This window comes from Ciconia boyciana, chromosome 14, assembly GCF_034638445.1.
Source record: "Ciconia boyciana chromosome 14, ASM3463844v1, whole genome shotgun sequence".
NCBI lineage: Eukaryota > Metazoa > Chordata > Aves > Ciconiiformes > Ciconiidae > Ciconia > Ciconia boyciana.
In genome coordinates, this window is record NC_132947.1 from 13,644,413 (window position 1) to 13,653,797 (window position 9,385).

The following is a 9,385-nucleotide window of genomic DNA, read 5'->3' on the forward strand; positions in this document are numbered from 1 at the left end:
ATCCGTGGGGAGAGTTGTCCCTGCATGCAGCCGTGGAGGGATGCAAAGATTATTTTTTCCCTATTTCATGCATTTCCTGTAACTAAAGGAAATAAAAGCAAAAGGCAACTGAAGTGATGCACCCTGTTCCCACCTCACCCACGAAAACAGCCCTGGTAAAGCAAGTGCTTTGCCTGCTCCCATGCAGAGGCTTTCCGCTGGCACAGCTGTGCTGCCCGGGGTGGCACGGCCGAGCCCCGCAGCTGCGGCAGGAGAAGCTGCTAACCTGGCCGCAATTACCGGCGCAAGCCAAACTTGCCCCGTTGACCTCGCTCTAACGCGTGGTACTTAGTAACTAATGCGATGGCACAGAGCAAAGTAAATTGCAGGGTACGAAGAGGTGAATAATTGCTTAGTGGTGATAGGGAGGTTTGAGTCTGAGCATAACCTGTCGCTGCCTGATGTTTCCATGAAAGCACGGCGAGGCTGAGGCGTGCGCAGAGAGCGTCCGGTGGGTTTGTCCTCCCGGAGCAGTGGTGCGATCCTGTGTTACAGCAGGGCTGTTGGCTGCACCGGGAGCATCTCAGCTCCGTTCAGGAGCCGTCCCCGCTCCCTGGTGTGCAGGCGTGCTGCTCCATCCCTGCCCTCCTCCTGCCTTCCTGCACGGGGCAGCGGGGTTTACCCGGGCTGCGCATCGTCTGGGGCGGCAGGCGTGCTGCACTGGCGGGGAAAAAAAAGATTAATTTCCCATTGGTGGCTAAATTTGAGTTGGTTACACCTTGATGATGTTTCATGAGCTTTATTGCAGCTTGGTGCAGGAAGGGAGCCTGCGTTAGACCCCGCATTGGACCCTGCGATGGGGACAAGGGGATGCCGAGGTTGGGGTGGGTGGCCGGGCTTCTGCTTTGCCAAAAAATGCTTAGACACTGGGGATTACTCAAAGCAGCCACGTGCCTCCTCTCCTGCTTTTGCTTATGGTATTTATTGAGCAGTTGCTAAGCAATAACCTTGCAAAGTTTCCCATGTGCTTTTTTTGACACTCTAACCTGTGGGTTTAGAGATTTAGGAAATTAAAAGGACGATTTTAGCCTGGTAGATGTATGCTGAGGATTAGCTGAGCAACTCCTGGATTTTGTGAGAGATGGGGACTGCTCGTGTTAAGAGCTGGCTGCAGCTGGACAGGAAACTAATTGTGCTTTGGAAACTTCAGGCTTTTTCACCCCATTTCTGGAGTGAGGAAACTGCAATTCTTCATCTCTGCTAGTACAGAATAATAAAAGATTAAAATATGGTATGAGGTCAGGGAAAACAGTTTGCTGTGGAAACTGAACGATTCAGAGTGATGAAATGAATGTTTCCATTTGGAAAATGTTAGAAAAGAGAAATTTCAGGGAGTTAAAACCCCTGCTGTGCAAAGACTCGGCAGAACTGCCCGGGGGAGCAAGCGCAGGCTCACCTCCCCTTGCCACAGGCAGCGTCCAGCTTGTACGTGCGTAGCTGGCAGCGATCAAAACCATCACCTGGATCATCCGTGACCTAGTGACCTAGTAGCTCTTGAAAGGCAAATTTAATACTATATAGGGGGTTTTATTGGTAAATGCATTCGTTCTTTTTTTTTTTTTTCAAAATACTAGACGAATGTTGTAGGAAAATAAATAGAAATTGCATTCCTAATTTCCCTAGGGTTTTTTTTTTGGTTGGTTGGTTTTGGAAATCTCACCCAAAGCTTTGGCTTCGAGTGAGGCAGCCAGCCCAGCAGAACACCTTGCAACCACTGTTGTACAGAGATGCCTTTTAAGGTGTGATTTACTTTTTCTCTTTTTTTTGTGTGTGTGTGCAAACGCACCGTGTCCTGGCCTGAGTTCAGCCAGGGGCACTGAGCTGCCGAAAGCGCCCGAGGCTGACCATTGGGGAAGGGAGAGCCCAGCGCCCGCCTGCGCTTCGGGCAAAGACCCAGGGCAACATCTCGCTGTGGACGGGGAGATGCTCCAGCGCATTGCGCTGGTGTTCACCACCGCTCTGTGGGTGAGCAAAGCTGCTCCCTGCCCGCTGCTCCCCTCCTCGCCATAGCAGCCGGAGCTCGAACACAAAGTCTGGGGCATAAAGCTGTGTTTTCACCATCCTGTGTTTGCAAAGCTGTCACAGCATCGGTGCTGCTGTGAGCGGCTGGGGACGGTGCTGCCAAGCGCCTCTGACCAGGGAGACTGCTGGTCTAAAAACTCCACTATCAAATTAGAATCTGCAGCCCTGTAAAAATAAAGCTTGTTATCTGTAATTGTGCAGCAGGTAACGGGTGCCAAAATTGGTGTCAGATCTGCCCAAAAGGACTAGATAAGGGGGAAAAAAAAAGGTAATCATTTTAGATTCAATTCTGCTGATGTACTTGTCTATTCCCAGGGTTAGTGTAAATCGAGGTTTGAATTAAGCCAAAACAGCCCCAGTTAATGTCTAAATCTGCCATTTCTCAGGCCCTGCAGAAGCAGACAAACACAAAATCGATATTTGCTCTAACTGTTGCTAAGTTTTCTTTACAGATTAATTTCTGCCTAATAATCCCCGCAGCCGTGGCTCTCCGGAGCCCTCCCTGCCATGGGGCCGTATCCCCGCGGCTCCCTCCCGGCTGGTGCTCCTGGGCTGCCCTGGCAGAGGGAGGGTGCGAAAAGCCTGCCGTACCCCCGGACCGGGGCTGCAGCTTGAACCCCTCCTGCAAAACCAACCCTGCTTTGCCTTCAGGGGAGCGCACAGCATCCTTCCCTTGCAAGGAAGAAAACCTTTTTTCCCCTCTCTTGATGTCAGGCATCTTTTTTTAGAAGGCGGTGATAAGTACCATGCTGTGGAAATGCAGCCGGATTAATACCCAGATTTACACGCTGGACCCATGTTGAGCCAGGAGATCATTTTGTCCCTTATTAGAGTTATTTCTGGACTGAAGGCTTATTCTCGGCTCCTGCCACTAAGGGGGAGTGTTGCCACGCCGCAGAGCTGGCCGTGGGCCGGGATGTGGCCGCAGCAGCGGGTCCCCTGCCCTCCTCGCAGCCGCTTCTTCCTCCGGAGCGGTGGGAGAGGCAGAAGCGAAGGACTCGCCACGGCATCGCCCAGGGGAGGGCAAATACCCTCTTGTTTAATATCAAAGAGGGAGCGACCCAAATTGCGGCCCCATCTTGGGCAATAAGGGCAAGCATCATCCTTCCCTTGCAACCAGATGGGTTTGACAGCGTGGACCAAGAGAGACTGGGGGACCCACGAAGCCCATGGAGGCCAAAGGAGGACAGATGCTGATGAAGAGCTGGGGGAGCATGACGAGGGTGCGGGCAGGTGGATGAACACTGGCAGCGTGGTGAAACGGGCTTTCCTGCTACAGGAACGAGTGGATCGAGAAGAGAAGAAACGCTCCAAAGCCTGGTGTGGAAGTGGTCCCTCCCCGCCTGGAGAAGAGAGGGGAAGACTGGGGCTTAGTGCCTTGTTAGGGCAGGGCAGTTCAGGATCTCTGCTTTTGGCACTTGCATATGGTCTGATGCTCACGTCATAACTTACGTGCTCAAGTGGACCTCAAGGTTATTCCCCTGCCCTGTGAGATACAATAGACATGTATATGTAATTCAACTCTTTCCCTTGTTAGGACCCCGGTCCCTTTGCCTATGAAATGCAGATAAACCCATTCATCTGATTTTTTTTACCTCTCCCTGCAAAGGGTATTGGGATCTACAGATGCCAAATGCGCTTGTTTATGGCCTGCTGGGGTTAGAGTTGTGAGTTTTCTTTAAAAATATGTTCTGTTTTCAGTTTCTTATTTCATTTCAGATGTCATCCTTTTTCTCTTCTTCTTCCAGGGCCACCCAGGGATTTTATTCACAGAATTGGAATGAGCTGCAAAAGGGATAAAGATCATTCACGGGAACCTTGAAAGAATTGTCTGAGCTCTATGAAATGAAGATTAAAAATAAAACAGGTAGGTGAAGCACAGGCTCCAGCATGAACATCTTACAAATACTTGTCCGTGAAACGGAGAGCTCTTCCCACTGCGCTGGGCAGCCTGCGCAGGAAGGAGCTGCCGTATCCATCTCGCAAGCAGGTAAATGGGAGCAGAGCTTGAGGGCAGGAAAACACAGCAGGTTAGAAAATCTGCCAGCTCTTTGTGAAACACGTTTCTGCTGCTTCCTCCCCGTGTAAACTGGGCAGGTGAGCTCTGCCACGGGCTATTTCAAAGCTGGTATGTGCGAGCAGTGGTACCGGCAGAAACCTCCGGCTCCTGGGAAGGTGAGGCGAGGAGGAAGAGGGAGAAAGAGCCGTAATCCCGTGCTGCCTTCACGCACAACCTTCTGGTGCTTTCGATGCTGCTGTGAAACGAAGGGCTATGATGATCGCTGCTGCCCTGCGTGAATGAGAGACCTCAGCAGCGGTTGGGTTTCTGTGTTGGGTTTCGCCCCGGGGCTGCTGGTGTTTATGGGTAGGCTGGTTGCATCTGGCTTGCTTTTGGGTCTGAGCACCCAGAGGCTTTTTAACAGTTGTGAGGTGGTGAGCAGACCTGGCAGGGCTCCGGCTCGCCTTCCCCTTCACGCCGCCTGGGAACCCGCTGGGTTATTGCCAAAGACCTGGGTCTGATTGCTTCCAACCCTTGTCCTGTGTCTGGGCTGGCGTTTATAGTTCTTGCTTCTTCCCATCACATCAACAATATTCTTATTAAACACATTCCTCCAGACTGGTATTACCAGTGTTTTCCAGGGCAAACCCAACCAGACCCCACCCCTCCCACACTTCTGCATCCAAACCCACTCTCCCACGGCAGAGCAGCCGTGACTGCCCAGGAGGAGTCCTCAGCACTCGGTCCTGTCCCCGTAGGCCGATTTAGTAAAATACTCCTGCTCCAGCACCGTTTGCCTTGATCTTAAGCCAAAGCAAGGGGTTTGTGGAAGGTGTGAGGTTACTTGGCGAGGGCACGCACCCGTTTATATGCATGGATTTTGCCTTGCAAGTTGATGAGAGTCCTGTAGCCCAGCACTTCCCATCCCGCAGCAGGGAGCTCCTCCAGCCCCAGAGTTCTCGTTTGTCGGGGCTCAGTGGCAGCCCCAGCCGGTCTGCCGAGGGCCTGGGGCTCTCCCTGCGCGCTCTGCTTCTCCCAGGCTGTAAAACAGTGGCTGAATCATGTTTGTTCTGCTTTGGAAACTGAGTCTCCCTCCGCCACGCGCATACATCCACGCATCCTCACAAAAAATGGCAGGACCTGCAATTCGGTATAGACGTGATGCATCTGAGTGGGAGGACAGCAGCAGCTCCTGTGTGTTTGCACTGGATAGGCAGGAGAGGCAGCCAGAGATCAGCGCATAGCCCCAGCACAGGTCTGGGAGCTGGGATAACGCCGGTGCAGATGTTCAGGGCACAGTTCCTGGCCATAGGTGGGAGAGATGGCCAGTCCCTGTGGCACCAGTCACGGAGCAGCATCGTGCAGATGGCAAGGGACTGATTTGACCCAAAAAGGCTTTGGTTGGCTTCAGCAGACCTCTGGCCGGTGTGCCAGGGAGTGGGGCTCGGGGCAGCCCCTGCGATGGAGCTGCACGATGTGGCAGGCAGCAGGTTGGGCTGGCACGAGCCGGGGTGGTGACTGCCTCGCTGCGGGAGGTGGAAGACCAGGGATGGTGCTGTGGCTGAGGGTGCTACGCTCTGCTGGGACCTGCTGGGTTTTGCAGGGCCCCACTTTGGCTGGCGGCAGCGGGGTGAGCTCCCTGGAGAGGCTTTGTACCTGTGGAGGACTCTCGAGCCCCTCTGTGTCTTGGCTACCCGGCTTGGTCACGTCTGGCTCTTGGCCATGCAGTCATTTGGGAACGTGGCTGGCATTTCGGGAAAGGAGTTGCTAAGGAAATCTCTCTAAGGACTACCTTTGTCTTTCCCAAACCCTTGCGAGTGCATCACACAGCCTTTCTGGTGGCCCAGAGAACCCAAGAGCAGCTTTGTGTTGGTGCCTTCCCGTGCGTTACCCAGACAGTGTGAGCTATGTTACACGTTCATACCCTACATCCTCTACCAAAAGCTCTTTTGTGTTGATGGACCTTATTTAAAAGTCAGGCAATTAAGCACAAGCACAGCAGTCCCAACGCTAACACCTCAGGTCAGCTGAGCTTCCCCGTGAACTGGTTCTGTGCCTGCGTGGCAGAGAGATACCTCCATCTAGCCCACCTCCCCCTTCTCCGGGCTCCCGTCGGTTGAGCCCGGACCTGCTGAGCATCTCCAGCTTTGCGTGTCTCTGGCATGTACCTCTCATCGGTCCGTTCCTCGGGGCTTTCTGAGACCAGGTCCGTGCTCCGGCAGTGCTGTGCTGTGGGAAAGCTTCCTTTGCCCAGGTAGATTTATCTGTTACACGTGACTGGTGTGTCTGAAAGGCAATCGGTTGCGCTACATATTATTTACTGCCTCTCAGATGAAGTAGGTCACCAATCCATCATGGATTTATTTTGTGTGATGCACAGGAGAAGGCAGTGAGATCCTATTTCTTCCCTGTCCTCCTCCTCCCCACCCACAGGCAATAGGAGGGAGGACTGTGAAATCCTGAGGAGAAGGGCCTGATCCAGCACCACGCTGGCTCTTGGTCTGCCCGAGCAGAGGCTGTGAGCCCAGGGAGGGTGGCTTGTGCCAGGGCAGCTGGCTAATCCACTGCCCATGTGCTGATTTTGGCTTGCCTTGACATGTTGGGCTGCAAAAGTCAGTGGCCCGGGAGATGCTCTCTGGGTGCTCTCTGCCGGTCCTTCCCAAGCAATCTGCCCTGGTTTTGCATCAGAGGCAGGGGATTCACGCGTGGTATTTGTGTTAGAAAAGACACGCTTAAACATGAAATGTTTGTGGTATTCCTTCTGTTGTTTTTTCTTGGTAAGTGACCTTGAGAGGTGCCTTTCAAGATAAAGTGAAGGGAGATGAACTCTCTTTCTGCTTGATAAAAAGCCATGCTGTGTCTGTTGTGGGGGTTTTGGAGTATTCTGTGGCTGGCTGGAGACCTGCTAAGTTTCCTCTGTTATCAGGAACAACCCACAATGAAATACGAAACTTTCCCCATCTCTCTCCCTTATCTTGTTTAAGATTCTAGTTGGGGGTTTTACCGGTGCCTATCTGGCTCTGGGCTGCCTGCTTTCCCCTCCTGCCCCTGGGGCCACGTCCCTGGGACAAGGATGGTGCCAGGACATCAGAATGACTTTGAGAGGTGGAAATGACCAGGAGCCAGGTCGGGGTGGGAAGCTGGTGAGAACATAGCAGAATAACTCAGTAAGGACAAAGAGCTCCAACTCTGCATCAGCCAGCAAAGGGGAGGAAGGCAAAGCCGCTGTTTTTGAGGATAAGTGGAATCCTGGTTCTCTTCTTGAAAAAGAAAAAAAAAAAAAGCCATTTTGGGTGTTACTGATAAGGAATCAACTAAACTCCTCCTTTCTGTGTCCCCATCTCTGCAAGAGATCGTTCAGCTATTCCACTGAGGCTTAGCATGCAGCGCTTTTGAAAGCATCTTGGTGCAAGTGCTTGGAAAATGCTATCATTTAAATCCCTAATAGCTCTGTTAGGAAACATGCCCCAGGCATTGCACATCAGCTCTTGGTGTCACAGAGTATATGTCTGGTAACGCTTCCTATCACCCAAGCCGTAAATAATGTGAATCAAACGCAACATCAGCCTGCCGGGGCTCATAGGCAGCCTCAGACCACAGGCCAAAAAGTGGTCCAGGGTGCCCAGATGGGCTCCCAGCGAAGGCTGGGGCTGCGTGACAGAGCCTGGTGTCCTCGCAGGCAGGAGGCCCTCCCAGACGAGCTTTACTAGGGCAGCTGCCTGCTGCCAGTGGGTCTGCTTGCCCAGCTCCCCGTTGGAGCGTCTCCGTTGGGTGGTGGGAGAGGCAAAGTGAAGTGGAAAGGGATCAGTGCCTCTTTTTCTCGGAAAGAAGTAATATAGTTTCTGGAAGCAAACCTGGGAGTAAACAGCTGAGTTTACTCCGACGGCCGTCTGTAGTAGCCGGTGAGTAAACCCTGCTTAGCCTGGACTTCTGGTGGCTGTATCGAGGTTAAAGAGGAAGGGCTGTTAGATCCTCCACCGATGTCTCCCCCTGTTCTTCTGATAAAATATGGAATTGGGAGATTTTGAAAGCACTGCTGCAGTTACCAAAATGCTTTTACATCACTTAATGCTTGCTTCTGCCCACACATGCTTCTGAATAATCATAAGTTTCTTCTATAATTATGTTTATTACGCACTTGCTATGGTGACACACTATCCTGCACTGTGGATGAGACTGCAGCCAAGCTGGAATTCTGCTCCGGTCGAGCAGCTGATTCCCGGGGTGCTGCCGGGGTGTGGGAGGGAAATCCTTCAGGAGTCCTTCTGTCAAGCTCCCCCTGCCCAAGACAGCCTCACAGCAGGTTGCACAGGAATTAATAACGTGATCATCTTTCTTGTGTATTTTGGTACCAGCAGGCTAATTAATAATGATGGGCCAACAGTTTTTAGGCTTTTAGGATTAACACCAGGTTTAGAAGAGGATCACATGCATGTCTGAGCTGCAGTGTGCAGGTGTAGGCAGATAGGTTGCAGTAAATGATATATGACCCACATTTTGAAGTTTTTTTAAAAAAATGTTTATTTATTGGATATGAAGGTTACAGGCTTAATCCTCTTCTTTCCCACCTGCCCCAATTTATTTAATCCCTCTTATTTAGGGCAAAACAAAGACTTTTGCTTTATCAGGTAAATGATGTTTTTTGGGTGAGATGACCCAGTCCCCTATTCACATTATTTTAAGAATTGCCTCCTTGATGCGTTGCAGGGGCAAATTGGCAGCTGAGGTGTTGGTGGCATCTCATGTCCCAGCAGAGGGTTGCTGAGGCTCAGAGATCAGTGGAGCTCCACGTGTGAGCTGTAGTTCAGGAAACCCAGGATGTCCTGGTGGCTTCGTTGTGGGGCAGATCCTGGGTTGGACAAGCTGTGGACTCTGCTGTGGTGCAAGTCTTCACACTTCAGCTTCAAAACTCTGCTGTTTGGTGTTAGATGCTTTCTAAAGGCTTTAATTTCTACAGATGTGACTTATTGCTAGGGGAAAAGAAAGTCTGCACTGAACTCCCTCCTTTCTGGAGGTGCCTATCTGCCTTTTCGGGTCTGCTCCTCTCAGAAGGGAAAGTGAGCAGAGGGTCGGGAAGGGCTGACGTGCCAGTTTGCAAAGGCAGCTGTGATGCTCTTGTGGGTACTGGCCCACCTTGAGCTCTGGCTCCTGTCATGGTTGTACCTAAGGGCTATTTTGCAGTGGCCTCACTTGGGCGTCAAAGGAAAGGAAGGCCCTTGAAGTCTTTCATTCTCTGTGAACTTAGGGTAAGACCGTACAGCTCCAAATAATGGAGAACTCACCAAGGATGGCACCCCTCAGTTTGCTTTTCAACGCGGGGTCCCA